Below are 14008 nucleotides of genomic sequence, written 5' to 3' on the forward strand. Positions count from 1 at the left end.
CAACAAAATTTTGCTGAAGAGGTGTCTTTACTTGCTGCTGTTGTGATGCCGGTTCTTATGCTCGCTACTCATGCTGCTGTCCATGGAAATTAGGATTCTGGATCTGCGGTTCAGGCTTATCAAGTGTTAACCTTTCAATAATATTTTATACCTTGCGGAGCACCTGATCTGAGGTAGAACCTTCTTCCTTTATTGAAACTCTCTTCTCGGTTTTCAATCTAGCTCTCTTGTCATTCAAATTTTCCTCAACACTAATGGCGATTTTCTGCATTTCTTCTAAGGTAGCTGGATCTCTCTCTCTTAATTGATAAGGCATGTCCGGATCAAAACCATCCGGGAACTTTAGCAAAGCTGACTTTCTAGCTGGCCTTAAATCATCAGGAATTGCATTATAAACCGCATTGAATCTAATACAATAGTCTTGCACGGACTCACCAGCATTCCGCTTGATCTTAGTATATTCAGAAGTGATCTGAAGAGGATCTTTCTTGACTTCCATGTGATCCAAGAACTGTATATGAAGCTCTTCAAATGTGGGAATATTTCTAGCTGTCAAAGCTCTGAACCATTTTCTCACCTCACCTGCGAAAGTCTGCATGAATAATCTCATGGTCACGTTTTCTACATCAATCTCATGAAGCTCAAAGAAATCCATCATCTTGTCCACATGTTGTTGAGTCATGGTACTTTCAGGAGTGCCATCAAACAAAGGAATTTTACTCTGATAATCTGCGGGAATGTCACCCAAAACTTGAAGTAGCGCGAGAGGTGCAAACTGAGCAGCCATTGCTCTTGGTGGATTTGCAATCAGCCTTGGAGATGTTGGTGGAGAAGGTGCAGCTGATGTGTGAAGTGTATGAGGAGGTGTATGCGGAGGTGAAGAAATTTTGGACGTAGAAGGAGTAGATGGAGGTGAATTTATAGCAGACTTTTGATCAGAAATAGTAGGTTGCGGGGGAAGTGTGGGAATGAAGGGAGGTTCGGTAGGAATTTTGGAGGTGGATGCTGTCACACGGAAAGAGTTGATAGTGCGGACACAACTAACCTCCCTAGAAGCCTAAGACTTTCTAGTGACAAACAAGACAAATAGGAGCAATCCTTCTCTAAATATGCGTTTATACTATGAGAAATCAAGTGTTTTAGATCTTACCTGTAACCCAACGCTGTTGTAGTAGTCCAGCTTCGTTGATCCGGATGAGCTCCTCCTTCTCTTCGAAACCTGCATTCACTAACAATCAAATGATTAAATAGCACTTGAATATCACATAAAATAAAACACATTTAACATATAGACCAAGGAGTATATGAAACAACTCATAAATAACAAATTGTTGAGAAGAATGGACTTATTTGTATTAAAAGGTAACAAAAGAAACCATTACAACCTGAGCCTTGGTGTTGTGAAAGTTCCTCCCAGGGTCCACAAGAGTCCTCCTTTACTCTGATCAGCTCACCCACTTCCAAATACAACAAGTAAAGATGGTAATCTCTCCTCACAAGCTTATACAAGGAAGTCCTAATTCCAGCAGCATCTACCCTTAGGAATGTTCAGCTTTCAACCTCCCCTCCTTCTGGCCCAATGCCTGTATTTATAGTGCTCTAGAGGAAGTTAATCAGGTCCACCATCAATGGGATAAGCCTCTCTTTGGGTGGGTTAGCTCCCCTCTTGATGGGATAAGTTCCTCTTCTATAGGGATACATGAACCATCTGGAGGCGCTTCATACACGTCAAACAAGCTTCTAGAATGCTCTAGAAATGACCACAAGTAACTTTTTAAAGATGAAACTCGCGCCTTTTGACCTTTACAGGGGTATGCACCCACCCCTTTACATACAGAGCATACAAGTACGCAGGTATTGTGAACTTGGGTTGCGTACACGCAGGTAAGGCTGAGAGAAACTGCGTACCCAGAGATAATTGACTTTAAATGACTTTTCTCTCTTTCTTTGAGTTTGACATGGAAAGCAGAGGCATGAGACTTGCCAAGGAGGATAGTATGAGAGTGGATGGAGCCATACTAACTGCAAATAGTCATGGTGACAAATTTTAGTTTAACAGATTTCCCCCTAAAGTGCGAAGCCTGTAGTAGATTAGGGTTTTATATGATCTAGGAAGGGTGAGGTACTTTATCATTTCAAGGAGTATCTTGCGGAGAGCCTGGTCAGAACCTGCAAATATTCAACACAAGAGACATATATAAGATGATATCATCGCTGAGGTAGGCATTCCCATACTCAGATTGAAAACTTTAACTAACAATCTAACTACTGCTCTAATAGAGGAATGATTTTGCAGTACATCACAATTATAGACTTTTGTAGACACAGTATGGACGCAGCCATCTGTTTATGATCAGTCTACTATATAATGAATACAAAACTCCTCACAGCCTGGATGGTGGAAACTAGATCCAGGGTCTTCATTTCTACTTCCCGAATTGGTACAATTCTATCCATGTGAATAAATGAGTCGATGTCGAACATGGCAGAAACCACTTGATTACCAGTCGATGATGTAAACTATTAACAAGTGTGAGAGAGACCACCAGTGATGTCAATGGTTCTTAAAGTACCCAGTACAATCCATGAAATGTGAATGAATGAGTTGATGTCGAACACGTCACGGAATCCTTTGATCGAAAGTCAATGATGTAAACTGTCGTCAAAGGCGAGAAACCTGCCATTGATGCATGCAGACCTCAAGGTACTGACGATCTCTAAGTCATCTTTCTAGATAATGTGCTGATCTCGATAGAAAGCGACCCGTTGCAGGGAAGCCCACAACACGAAATCATTGTTCAAGTTGAAGAAATGTTGTTGTAAGGACTGACTCAGGGATGGTCAAAATGGATGACAAGTATTTTGCATATGAATGGTTTATTTGCAGAGACCTCTTGAACACATAACGACACGACAGATGGCTTGATGATGATTGACCCAAAGTTAATACCCAGAAACGGTTGAAGTCTTTCAAAGTGGTTTGATCAACTTTAAGGCAAAGGATTTCCCAACCCAGGTGAATGAAAAGTGTCGTGTTCAAGAGCGGTGATAAGGTTCTTCTGTAACAAAGGATAACAAATAGGTTCATTCTTCTCTCTTTTCCCCCACCATTTCTGGCAAGTACCTCTTTATTTTTTACAAGCTTGAGGAGGATAACATATGCTTGATTATAAGCTCATCCTTCGGATGAGTCCAACTTAGTTTAGATTCGGACCCTAAGAAGGAGTGGTCCGTTCCTGTTTGTAATCGAACAGGTCCTTTACTGTGAAATTTTAACGAGTCCAGTATAGGAGAAACTCAGCGTTTTTCAATTTTAGAGAGTCTGAAAAACTTAAGAAGACTCCAAGGTGAACTTTTTCGTAAATTTGTGTCTCCCAAGCCCGAAAAAGTATAAAATAATACCTGAGAGAACCGCTTGATCTTGCGACCAAGGAGTACTTTCATGTTTAGTGTCGTTGACCTGAAAAGTAAAAAGCGATCAAGGACACGTCGTTTTATTTCCAATATCGAGTTTGAAACGACAAAAACCCGGCAATCTTTTCGTGTTTTTACGGTCAGAAAAGGGCTATAAGAGGACCGTCTTTTAATTCCGTTTTAACGAGTGTAAAAGAAACGCTCGGCAATCTTTTCATGTTTTAGGAGTCAGAAAAGGGCTTGAAAGATGACTCTGACGTGAAAAATAATAATTTACCCTAAAGTCCCTTTGTCCTGAACAAAAACAACACATTACTCATACTTGTTTAAGATGGGCAAAAATACATTGAAAAATATCCTTTCACGGTTAAAAATAAACAAACTTAGCATTCATTTATCCAAAAAACCTATAAAAAGACTTTTTACCATGTCATTTTTACCATTTTACTGTTGAGGGAGAGAAAAGGGCTTTTGACAAGAAACTTCCCGTGGACATTGCGGAGAATCCGACCGTCGGAATCGAGTGTCGTCTCTTTCAGGTATTTCACAACATCCTCCTATTCAATTTCATCTGTTTAGAATTTCATTTTAAGCTTTTATTTGATTTTTTAGAGGGTTTGGGGTTTTAGGATACGCTTTTCGGGGTACGCAGGTGCCCCATGGGCGACCTGCGTACCCCGACATTTTTGTTAATGGGAAAATGGTTAGAGTACGCAACCCACCCTTAGAACAGCTGCGTACCGCCGCTCTGTTTCTGAACACGGGGTGCGTACTCCGCACAAAGCGGATTTTCAAACCCCAAACTCCAAATTTAACCAACCAAATTTTGTTTAATGAATGCTAATCATTGTTTTTTGGTGTGTAGATCACCCACCATGCTAGATTGGCGTGAAAGAGAACACGAAGACGTCGATTTGGCCGCAATAGGTCATTAACCTTCCATTGATGCTTTAAAGGCATGCGGTCTCTACAAGTACTGGGCCATACCTGGCATGAGGGCCCAGGTGCCATTCTTAGAGTGGCTGGTTGAAAGGTGGAACATTCAGGATCAATGTTTCTACATCGGAGAGCACCAGCTTGAGATAGAGCCCTCCGACATATATTTTCTCACTAGCTTGCCTAACAGGGGCGAGCAACTGTCTCTATTCGGGACTAGGACGGGTGGCCAATCCCTTGCTAGTCTCCGGCTAGAGTGGTGCAACAATCAAAACCAGGAGAAGGGGATAGAAATCAAATACATATCCCGACCTGAACTTATGGTAATTGCCTTTACGGTTACCAGACTTTGCGGCGCGGCCGCTTTGCACAATGCCACCGGGTCCCAAATGCGGATGGCTATAGATTGCTTCCGAGGCACCATTTTCAACTAGTGCGATGCTGTGTTGGCCAATATGAAGGGCCAACTGACTAGGAAAAGAACGGACAATTGAAGACCTTTGGATATGGGCCTTTAGTTGTGAGCTTTGCCCTAGAGAGAGTTCCAATGCTGATCCCCCAGCATCTTACTGTTCCAGTTGGGCCTCCTCGGGAGCCTAAGTTGACGAGATGGGTTGCGGTAATGGCCTGGCATCCTGATGAGGGAGTGGCAGTTGTCCGATTTCCTGACGGTTACTTTCACTGGTTGGAGAACCAGGTCTTTGCGATTCAGGATTTTCCTTATGCCGGAATGGATTTTCGGAATGATCCGGACATGGTTCTTCCACAGGGAGAACAATGGGACGACAGAGGTACTTCATTTTTCACAAGTTTTTAAATTATCTAATTTTTTTATTTTTTATATATATCGTCTCAAACTGACAGTAAAAATGTTCAAAATGCAGATGTAGGTCCACGGCGTCCGGCCAATCTCTAGGCTTTTGAGAGGAGACATCCAGTTGCACCGGCACCGGCCCCACAGGAGACGGCTGCAGAGACACTAGCTGAGTTGGAGCAGGATCTAGAGCATCTGACGGCGGGTATACCAGAGACTACTATAGATGATATTCCTATCAAACTTCAGCGCTATGTAGTTGCAGTCCCGGGACCTTTTAGGAGGTTTTTGTGTAGAGTGGCCCGTGCAGTGGTGTTGTATAGGGAGCATCACCAGTGATTGGATGGTCACTTTGTAGACACATGTGACATTTTGGTTTTTTGTACTTATCATTTTCGCCGATCATAAGGTGTTTTAAACCTATGATCGAAGACGATGTATATTTTTTGACACATTTCTATCTATATATATCATTATTACCGGCTTATTTTGTTAAACATGTGTGATGAAATGTTTGTAAATTTACAATTATTGCAAATATCTATTTAACATTCGAGACGCAATTGCATCTGCTAATGTGTTTAAAGACCTTGGAATATGCTGATATTCAATGTAATAAAATTCACGTTCCAAGAGACGCACCCTCAAAAACAATCTTAATAACACTAGATTTCTAATGGCATAGACTCTATTAAGCTGTAATACAACGAGTTCAGAATCTAACCTCACTATCAAACTCCGAATCCCAAATGAAATAGATTCAGATAATAACTCAATCACTGCACTGTATTCTGCAATGTTGTTTGTTGTTTGACCGAGGCTCACCCCATGCATAGAAACTAACTCGTCAGAGGGCGAATAGATAACCCAAGCTGCGGAAGAGATATTCCGTGTACTACGACAAGCACCATCAGCAAATCCAATGTACGTTTGGAGAGGCGTCGACATCTGCAATATCAAGAGTAAAACCAAGATAAGCCAGAATAATGACGAAAAATACACTCTCTAAACTAAGTACACTGTCTAAACTAATCACACAGTCTAAACTAAGCACACATAGCAACTAGAAAGAGAAAACTAACCTAACTAAAATCTCCATACCCATCATTTAAGCATAATACCTCTTTAGGTAAAGTCCATTTCTGGGTTTACCCAAAGAGTCCCCGTCAAAGTCTACCAGCTCATAGGTCCCTTTTGCTAGCTTTCGCTTGACAATGTAGGGCCCATGCCACATAGGAACGAATTTTCCAGCACCTAACTTATCATTAGCTTGATCATATAACAACACTAGGTCTCCTTCCGAAAAATTTCGAGGAGTCACATTCCGGTCATACTGAGCTTTCATTCGTTTCGCGTGAGTCTCTATTGCTAAAGCAGCTTCACGTCGAGTCTCATCTAATTTAGCTAAGTATAACAGACGCTTCTCCTCTTCGGAAGTAGCTGGGAGAAATTCGATGACCATTTGCAGTGACAGGATTTCACATTCAATGGGCAGCACGGCTTCCAAACCATAAACTAGTTGGAAAGGAGTGAACCCTGTTGATGTTTTCACTGAGGTTCGGTATGCCCAAAGCGCTGAAAATAACATGTTGTGCCAATTCGAGCGATGAATACCAATGATCCGTCGGATCATGATAACTAGAACTTTGTTGATAGACCCAACCAGACCATTCGCTTGGGGATAATAAGGAGTAGAACTATCATGACGTAAACCAAGCTGGCCTGTAAGTTCTGTCATCATAATGTTTCGGAAATGGTGCCCATGGTCAGTGATTATCGCTTGTGGGACACCAAACCTAGCAATAATGTGATTGAATATGAAAATTGTTGCTGTCTTGCCGTCTGCCTCGAATGTAGGCATCGCCTCGGCCCACTTAGTAAAATAATCAACCGCAAGGATGATATACGCATGCCCCCCAGCCGAGTGAGGGTTACAAGTAATAAAGTCGATACCCCATTTGGCGAATGGACCGACGACAATTATGGGGTGGAGAGGAGCTGGTGGTGCGCGCATCTTACGATCAAACACTTGACAGTTGTGGCATTTTCGGACCGCAATGATACAGTCTTTAAACATGGACGGCCAGAAATAGCCAGCACACAACACCTTCTGAGCTGTGGCATACCCAGACATATGACCGCCACATGCCCCAGAGTGACAGTCATTCAAAACCCTTTCTGTCTCTTCGTGAGTTAAGTAACTTCGAAAAACCAAGTCTGCCCCACGGCGATAAAGAGTATCTCCAATTATTTTGTACTGTTGGGACTAGAATCGAATTTTCCGACGTTCCGTCTTAGAAGCTTCAGGCCGAAAGGATTGGGTTTGGAGATAGACAATTATATCCCCATACCACGGATCTAAAGTGCTGATAAGAAATAAAGATTCATCCGCAATGGGCTCCTCTGACACTGTTTCCGTGTCAGCACGCGGGAAATCACACATTAACTCGGCAAAGACTAAGGATTTCTTAGACTTGGATTTCTCGAACTCCAAATCGAACTCTTGCAGGATAACGATCCATTTGGAGTACTTGCCCCCTAGCAATTGTTTATTTAGAATATAGATCATAGGGTTGCAATCCGAAATCACTAGTTTTACGGAGAAGAATGTAATGACGAAAACGCTGGACAGCTTGAACGGCTGCCAGTGCCAACTTTTCCACATGCGAGTACTTTAGCTCGGTTGGATTTAACGTCCGAATAAGGTAATATATCACATGTTCCGTTCCGAATTCATCTTCCTGAACTAAGACCATTCCAATGGTGGAGTGGGAGGCGGCGAGATACAAAAAGTAATCCTGGTTGTAGTTGGGAGGATGCAGCAACGGTGCATGGGTCAACGCGTGCTTAAGTGCATCAAAAGATTTCTGAGCTATCTCATCCCAAGAGAATTGAGCATTTTGTTTTAACAACCGGGTGAAACCCTTTGTAACCTCGGCGTAGCTAGGAATGAATCGACGTAAAAAGTTTGCTTTCCCCTGCAAACTTTGGAGTTGGCGCAGACTCGAAGGAGGAGGCAATTTGATGATAGCTTCTACCTTCGAGGGATCGACGCGGATACCGGCTTTTGAAATGACAAATCCTAGAAATCGTCCCACTTCTATGCAGAAGACACATTTGTGTGGGTTCAACCGAATTCGATAATGCCGACACCTCATAAAAATAGCTCGTAAGTGGACAAGGTGATCAGCTCGATGTAAAGAATGAGCAGGAAAATCATCGAGGTACGGCTGCACAATGTTCTTGATGTCGTAAAACGCATAAGACATTGCCCGTTGGAAAGTGGCTCCGGCATTCTTAAGTCCAAAAGGTAATTTTCAATAAGCAAATGTCCCCCAAGGACAAATGAAAGCCGTTTTTGGTTGATCGGCTGGTAGAATATTGATTTGGTTGTGATAAATGAAACCTGCTTTCAACAGCTTCTCTACTTCTGCTTTAATTGCAGCCGCTTTCCTAGGGTGTATCTGACGCAGACGTTGTTGAACGGGTTTAGCGTCCGGGTAAGTCTTGATCTCATGAACAACAATGGAGGGATCAATTCCTGGCATTTCCTCATAGGACCAGGCAAACACGTCACGAAATTCTTGAAATAGGGCCTTGTATGTTTGAATTTCGTCATCTATACACGAGGCACCTATATGAATGTTCTCAATAGTTCTGGTTTTGACTGAAATGTCAATGGCAATAGTTTGGGAAATATTTCCCAAATTCAACTCTGAATCAGGATGTTTCATGGGATTTTGAGCATCCTTGACATATTCAGCTATAAAGATTGATGAAAAATCATTTTCAAAGTCATCACTCTCAGGTAAAAACGAAGATCTATGATGGAGATCTTCCCATGGTAGATCGTCTACACTTAGGATTTCGCGAAGTTGTTTGTCAGATGACACAACTTCAGGAAACGCTATCCGTTCTGAGGTTGATGTGAAAAGTGATTCTTCACTGACCACATTCATTTGGTCAATTTGTGTTGAACGCGAGTCGGTAAAAGACTGCACGGCCTCATAAGCAATTTCATATGGACTCAAAGGCATAGCATCACCGAAAGAGTCTATCTCAAATTCAGATGGGACAATCCAAGGATCATCATAAATAATAGTGTCTGAAGTAATCATATGAATGAAAGCAAATGAAGGGTCTGTGTTGATTGGAGGAAAAGGAAAAGTTCCCAGTAAACCGGAATCTTTAACTAATCCTACACCAACATCCTTATAAGGGATAGTCGTTTTACCGACATGCTGGATACTCTCTGAAGAGGCTGGGTCGGATGAAAAGTAAGCCAGCTGATCTATTGTCACGATCTTGCCATTGTGTGGAAACTTTATAACTCTGAAGACCGATGACACGACCGCTGTCATAGCGTAAGACCAACTTCAACCCAAAAGAAGGTTGTAGTCTAGAGGGGCATCAACCACCTCCACATCCAAACTAACGGTTTTTCCTTCAACCCCTATGGGCAAATCCTGTAGAATGCCAAACGGATGGAACCCACAGCCGTCAAAGGCCTTAAGAATCGTCGGGGATTGGTTCAATGAAGGAGAACCAAGCGATCTCCAACATTGAATCGACATAATACACGTAGAAGCTCCTTCATCAATTACAGTCCGATGAATAGGCCTGTTTTTTACTATCACTGGGATCTGGAAAGCCATCTGATGAGGGAGACGCGGTGTACTATTTTCTAGATCAAAGATTATCAGGTTCGGGTCCTGAATATCAACAGCTCCTATAGCCGACAAAAGTAATTTTCGTTGTGCTGGGCATGATTGCAGCACTTCTAAAGCCGACATTGCTGAGGGTGAAACAGCTAAGTCCTCAACAATGTTATAATTCTGAGCTACTCTCGCATGTGGATTGAAAGCAGACTTTCGAAGTATACCCTTGGCGGGTGGTTTGATTACCAAGTCTGGGTTAGGTTTCTTGATCTGTAGTGGATCGGAACCGGGAGCTGAGGTTGATGGATTAGAATGAGAAGATTCTGCTTCTTTGCCATCAACAGGACTCTTACTACCGTAATCTTGCGATCGAGTCGCAATCCGTACATGAGACATCATCAATATGGGTTCTTCACTGGCACTCGAGGAAGAACCTATCATTTTACTCTCCTGCTTTGGAAATGGATCTTTCAAAACAGCAGGAGTTGGGGAACCTTTAACGATTTTCACAACCTCTGCCCGATGAGGGCAATCCCTTGTGAAATGATCTTCTTCACAAATTAAACAAGGATAGCGAGGTTTGCGCTTTTCGTCATTAGATTCCGACTTCTCTTTTTTCTCCTTTGGAGGCTTGTCTGCTTTATCCTTCTTCTTGCCTTTCTTCTTACCACTGTTTTTTGATTTAGCCGTAGATGACTCTACAGCGTGAACGTCGGCGGTAATTTCAGGAGAAGACTCTCCTGTCGGGGAGTCTGGTAAGGTTATTATTGGAGAAGAATTCTTTGAGGATTTCTTCTTACTTTTAGTGTTCACCGTACCAATCATGCCATCGGCAGCATGAGACCCCGAAGGAGCAGCAACGATTTGATTCGACTTAGGAAGATCTGGGATCTTCTCGTGCAACGTACCCGACTGAGTGTAAACTAACTCAAGGTACTGGGCTTGAGCAATGACTCGCTCCTCAGTAACTACTCCGGCCTTAGCTACATCTTCAGTAATCTTCGGTAATAATGATTTGACAAACCATTCAGCTAAGATTTGGTCGGGGATAAAAACTTTCACTAAACGTCTTCGACGTCTCCATTCATGGATATGATCAGAAATATAAGTGGACGTCGATTGTTTTAATGAAGTTAATAACTCAGTACCATTATCGTATCTGACCGGCAACTGAAAATGAGTTAGGAACGAGGTAGCTAACTTGCTAAAATTGTAAAAAGAGGCCCGTGGTAACTCAATGTACCACTTGGCCGCGAGACCAATGAGCGTACGCTGGAAAAGACGTAAGTGGATCGAATCATCCGAGATGGAATTTGAAGCACACCAGAGGTGGTAAGTCATCACATGATTGGACGGATCCTCTCCAGACTTACCTTCGAACTTGGCTATATCGTTGGGCAACTTATTTGGCATTGGCGGCCAAAACGGAAGATATTGTATTGGATCGTTCGTTAGGCATGTCAAGTCTGGTAAATCCAAAGTTGCGATAAATGGTAACTGCCGATTCGGATCCCTAAAACTCTGGGTCACAAGACCAGTCCCAGGAGGAGGATATCCAAGATAACTTGGAATAGGAATCGCATTCGGGATATTATATCCTCCTGGAAAACCAAGATTAACCGGACCGTACTGGGGTTGCTGAGGTTGTTGATAAGTGTACCCAGGATATGGTTGATACTGGTGAACCGGCCGTTGGACAGCAGGCCCGTATTGGTATTGTCCCTGGAACGGTTGATAAGCGAATTGTGGTTGACTAGTGACAACCGTACTTAAACCAGGCTGTCCTATAGGCATCTGAACCGTAGTTTGAATCGTAGATCCAGACAATGGTAAAGATGTCTGAGGAGTAGTTGCAGAGACAGTAGAAACCGGAGCTGTCGATACTCCAGAAGTAAGTGTGGTGGAAGGAGCAGATGTTGCGGTAGTTGCAGCAGTCGTTTGAGATGGAGTACTAGGTGCAATTGGCGACTGAGTAACTACCGAAGGTACAGAAGTTTGAACATTAGACTGGACTGGTTGCTGGGATGGACCAGCAACTAAGGATTGTCCAGCTTGAGATGACAACTGTACGTTTGGCTGCAACACTTGTTGACCTTGCGATGGATTCCACACTATGTTCATTCCAGGGTATTGACCCATGACAGGTTGAGGATATTGAGATCCATAACCGGATTGAGGGTAGGATTGATAACTGAAAGGCACAGTTCCCGTACCTTGAACATATGATTGACCTTGAGGTGGTTGATAACCTTGACTCGAGTATTGACCTTGAGGTTGATACCCTTGAGGTAAATACTGATACTGGGGTTGACCTTGACCTTGAGGTTGATACCCTTGAGGTAAATATTGATACTGAGGTTGACCCTGGGGTACATATTGAGGCTGGGGTTGACCTTGAGGAATGTATTGTACTATGGGTACATACTGTCCTTGAGGTTGCCCCCCAGACACAACTTGTGTACCTTGAGGTTGCCCCCCAGGCATTACTTGAGGCTGACCCCCAGGCGGTAATTGGCCACCTTGAGGTTCAGAACCAGGAACTGAACCTGACATCATATAAATGTCTCCTACACCCAATGGTCTATTACCATTGTTTCCAGCTAATAACCCATGTTCAACGGGTTGAGGAGATGCGCCCGGAAAAGTACCAGACAATGACTGGTACCCAGAGGGAACAGAAGGACCGCCGTACAAGAAAGATTCAGGAGATTGAGTGAACACGGACGACTGACCAGACATATTTACTGGAGTATAAATACCTCCGGGTGGAAAAGGAGTATGAGGCGGAGAAAAACTTATCCCTGAGTTGTCTAAATAATTAGTTAACGAAAGGTACCAAGTAGTACTTCTAGGTGGACTGTAAAAGATAGATTCACACTCTCTTAGATCAAGAGTAGGTTGATCTTCAAGAATAGGGCCTACTTCTTCTTCTGGAGTAACTTCTTCAATAGCTATCAAACCAGAAGGAAGATTTTCGGTTATGACTCTTTCTACCCTAGGTGAATTAGGAACACTAGAAGTTGGAGTAACAGGTTCAGATATTTCAGCTTCTTCGCCTATATCACTAGTAGATGAAAAACTACCAGCAAGCTCAGAAACTGCAACAGCTTCAGGATTATAACTTGTTTCTAGACTTTGGTAATCCGGATGGACTACCAACGAAGATTCTCCTTCTTCAGGTGAACCTACTCTACTACCACTAGGAGGTGTTACAAGGACTTTCAAACCTTCGTAATGACTCGGGTCGTCTCGAGGAGGTTCACCCCGAAGTCTACGGGATCTCCTCAACAATTCGGCCACAGAAACAACCTCAGGAGATTGGCCCCGAAGTCTATGGGACTGTCTCGGTAATTCCGCCACAGTTAAAAACTTTTAACTACCACACACACAAACAAAGTAAAATCTCAAAGCAAACCACCTAAAGTATCTAAAGAACCAAACAAATTTGAAGCACACGCCTAAAGAATCTAGGGCGTCAAACCAAGCACAAACAGTAGCCTTCCGGACCGAAAACGCTAGTTGGAGATGAAACCCAACATCGCCGGATTCAATACAGAAGTGGCGGGTGGAACAGTTACCCCGGCAACCTGCTTAATGAATAGACCGGCACAAGTTCCTCCACTTTAACCGTCTCGAGTGAAGTGAACCCCCCGAAAAATCCAAGTGAATCTAGCCGACGTCTGCTCCAGGTACAGTGGGATCTTCCCTCCACCGTCACCTCAGTAGAATCCTAAAGATAATGGTCACTAAGGTTACCAACAACAACAAATACACCTGGGGGAACAATCTACACTCCGACAGCACACAAGGGTAGAGTATCAAGCTCAATCCCCTTGCCGGCTCCTTGACAATAATCCAAGGTTTACCGACAAGTGACCCCTGGCTCCTCGACAATGGTTAATCCGAGGTTTACCGTTTGTAATACGTGCGTGTCTGGCGTCGTTCCCAACGAGGGAGGATTGATCCCCTCATTGGTTCGGACACGAGCTCGTGCTTCTCCTTTAAGAGGAGCTTTCCTAGAGTATAAATGAAACAGTTGGATTTAATCTATCACAAGATAAGATACTTGTTTGGTTTTGTTGTCTTGGAGAGTTAATTACTCTCCTACTCCAAGACACTAGCCTGATCTATATTGGTGTTTCAGAGCCCTAGTAAATAAAAAGTTACTAAATTGATTTTACTTTAA

The sequence above is a fragment of the Pinus tabuliformis genome, chromosome 4_1, assembly GCF_031772625.1.
Source record: "Pinus tabuliformis cultivar Carrire ecotype Pingquan chromosome 4_1, CPIR1, whole genome shotgun sequence".
NCBI lineage: Eukaryota > Viridiplantae > Streptophyta > Pinopsida > Pinales > Pinaceae > Pinus > Pinus tabuliformis.